The sequence below is a fragment of the Phaseolus vulgaris genome, chromosome 4, assembly GCF_051622355.1.
Source record: "Phaseolus vulgaris cultivar YP4 chromosome 4, ASM5162235v1, whole genome shotgun sequence".
Taxonomy (NCBI): Eukaryota; Viridiplantae; Streptophyta; class Magnoliopsida; order Fabales; family Fabaceae; genus Phaseolus; species Phaseolus vulgaris.
Window position 1 is genome coordinate 37,045,565 of NC_143501.1, and position 3,742 is coordinate 37,049,306.

The window sequence follows — 3,742 nt, forward strand, 5'->3', positions numbered from 1 at the left end:
TCTTTGATGTCCTTTACCCTCACAACACTTTCAATCTTCAATAACAATTTCATTTTCTGACATACACTCCTTCACACCTCTTATCCAAATTTCCTCTGCCAAAAATGGAAATAATAAGAATAATAAAAAAAACATAAATCCAAAGAAAACTCAAATATTAAAAGCAGAAGGAGTATTTCTAAAAATAATTATATCTATCACAATGGCATAAAGATTACAATGTTTAAACATACAAATGAGAAAGCAATTTAGTACGAAAAGGACACAAAACAATTTTGACACATTCCCTTCAATATTAATCTTAATATCATAGGAAAAATAATTTATATTCTAAGATATGTTCAATAATTTTGAAAAAGAGAAACTGAGGTTTGTGAAAATTATTTATAATAATAAAAAAAGGAAAAATCGAGTTTCTAACACAATAATAAAAGAATATTACCTATTATCTTCTCTGCCACCATTTGAAAACTTTCATTGCTACCATGATATAAAGAATGTCTTCTAAATTACTTAAGAGCTTGAAATATGCATGGCGCCAAGAAAGTATTGTTAAGATTGAGCCAAACACAAATCAACATTGCCTTCATATTTTGATGTATCGAAACTCTGTAATTGTGTGCCAGTTGAAATTTTTCCAGATAAATAATTATGCGACAAATCTAATACCGTGAGTTGATCAATTTGAGCAAGACTCAAAGGAATTGAACCAACAAGTTGGTTTCTTGAAAAATTAAAAAATTCAAGTGAGGTTAACTTTCCAATATTTGAAGGAATTTTCTTCGTCAAACGATTTCTTGATAAATTCAATGAAATCAATTCAAAAAGATTCTCTATTTCTTTTGGAATTTCTCCCGATAATTGATTGCTTGAGAGATCAATGCTTTTTAAAAGTGATAATCCATTATTTGTGAACATTTGCTCTGATCCTTTCCACATCAAGATTGCATTCAAATTATATGGAATGTTACCTTTGATATAGCTTGTGTTGGCCCAATACGAATGACCTTGATAATCTCTCAAAGAAGTCACTTGAGTCACTGAGGAGAAGTTTTTTATGCATTTGGGAATTTGTCCAGATAGGTTGTTTAGTGAGAGATCCAAGAGTTTAATGCTTTTTAGATAACAAATTTGCAAAGGTAAACTTTCATTGAATGAATTATTTCCCAAGCTTAAAAATTGTAACTCTAGCAATTTGCTCCCAATCCAATCTGGAATAGATCTTGATAATCTATTTTCTGTCATATCCAACATCACCAACTTTGTGTAATTTCTCAAGAAAGAAGAGAATTCACCTGTTAAATTATTGTTTCTCAATAATAATACTTGAAGTTCAAGGAGTGATCCCATTGAAGTAGGAATTTTTCCAGAAAATTTATTCTGACTCATGTTTAAATAAACCAATGATTTGAAATGGGTCCAACAATCTGGAATTTCTACAGACAACTTATTATTTGAAAGGTCTAATTGATATAAACTTCCAACTACACCACCAGAACATAAAAACCAAAAAGAATCTGTGAATTTATTGTTAAACAGGTCAAGATTCATTGAATCTCGTAAAAATGACGGAATAGGACCTTCAAATTGATTTGACCCAAGATTAAGGAAACCAAAATAATTTTCTAATGATACATTTGGAATCATGCCTTGTAGATTGTTGTATGAAATGTTGATACTGATCAGGTATTGCAATTCAAATTTTTCCCAAACAAATTTTTCCCAAAACCATATTGGAAGAGTGCCGCTAATTTGATTCAATCTCAGATGTAAACGTTGCAATGAGTATCGAACATATTGGGATAAGTGATGGATTATTGTGGGAAGATTTTCACTCAAACTATTATTGTGGGAAGATTTTCACTCAAACTAGTATAGAAGCATTGTGAAGTGACTTTGGAACTCCATCCTTTAATTGATTCCCTGATACATCTAGGATTTCCAACTTGGAAAACATTGAGAAATCAGGAAGTGCACCGTTGAATTTATTTTGACCAAGATATAGTTCTCGCAATGAATATCTACAACATCTGGACAAATAATTAAATACGACAGCCAAATCTTCATTCAACTTATTATATGACAAATCCAATGACTCCAAATTACATGTGCTCTCAAATGACATTGGAACACTGTCTTCTAAAGATTTAGATCCAGTTGACAAATGTTCCAATTGATTGCCAGAAAGATCCAATAATTTTAAAGATGAGAATATTGAAAGGTCAGGTACGGATCCCATGATTTGGTTGTATGACAACTGCAGCTCTTGAAGTGAGTATCTAACATAATCATTAGAAAAATTACGAAGAATTGACGGAAGGTCTTCGGTCATGTTGTTGTCATACATGTATAAAGAACGTAGGGTGCATATATTCATGAATGAGTTCAAATCCTTACCCTTGAACATATTAAAGGAGAGGTGAAGGTGCTGAAGCGAATTCATGGCCAAGCCAAAACGATTTGATGTGGAACCCTTCAAGAGGTTACCACTAAGGTCAAGCTCAACAAGGTTGGAAGTAGTGTTTGACAGCCATTGGAATATCATTGATTGTGTGAAGGAGTTAGAAGAAAGATGAAGGACAGAAAGGGAAGTAGAAAAATTGAAGTTGGAAGGCTGGAATGAATGGAGAAAATGATTGGAAAGGCCACAATGAATTAGACTCAGTTCTCTTAGTTTTGGTAGCTTGGCAATCATTCGAAAGTAGCTAGGTGAAGTGTTAAAACTAGATATGTCCTGTAAGGAAAGATGAGTTAAAGAAATGAGATTTGAGAGCCACTGACCTCCTTCGTTAATTTTTAGAGTACCATAACATCTTGTAATATCATTACATCCTCCAAGATAGAGCTCCTGCAACTGGGAGAGATTTCCTAGTTGGGAAGGAATGTTTCCTTCCAAAGAATTATATCTGAGATCAAGATGCTGCAAATGGGATATATTACCAAGTTGAGATGGTGCATCTCCTTCCAAAGAATTACCTCTAATATGAAGATACTGCAATTGAGAAGTTCACGAGGGATTGAACCCTCCAAAGATTTATAAGCAAGATTTAAGTATTTCAAATGAGAAAGAGAGCCAACCTGAGTTGGAACTTCTCCCATAAATTGACATGAAGAGAGATCAAGGTATTTCAACTTTGTGAGAGAAGCAAGAAACTCAGAAATGTGACTGCCTTCAAAAGAATTAGAACTGAGGTTCAAATACTCTAATTGTCGCAACTCCATCAATGACTCGTGGATCTCTCCGGTGATATAACGTTCAGAGATTTCTTCTTCATGATATTCGAAATAATACTGTCCAGGAAGGTGGAGGCCTAGAATATGGGCAGTGAGGTTGCTGCAGCGAATCCCCTCCCACTGACAACATTGGGGAGTGGACCAAGAGGAGAGCATGCCGTAGGGATCGACAATGGCAGCCTTGAATTGGAGGAGTGCTTCCCTCTCCTTTGGAAGGCATCTCATTTGGTGTTCTCCATGAACAACCTGCAACACTACAAACACCACAAACATTATCACTTTCAAATTCCTCATTATCACGAGAGAGAGAGACTGAATATTAGAAATATACTGATAGGGCTTCTGAATTTAGCATTCCCAATACCCACATATATATACACACCAACTCGCTAGTGCAGAAATGTAAAACAACGACCTTTATTTAGTGTGGTTTTGCGTTTAAACGCATTTGTAAAAAACGCGGTGACATTTTTTAAATTAAATTGTTTTACAAATGTGGTTGTAGGGT

The 3,742-nt window shown here is 34.2% G+C and overlaps 1 pseudogene; it reads right to left on the minus strand.

Moving 5' to 3' along the window:
* Positions 1 to 445: 445 nt before the first annotated feature.
* LOC137838686 (receptor-like protein EIX2) lies at positions 446 to 3,528 on the minus strand (annotated as a pseudogene).
* Positions 3,529 to 3,742: the final 214 nt, after the last annotated feature.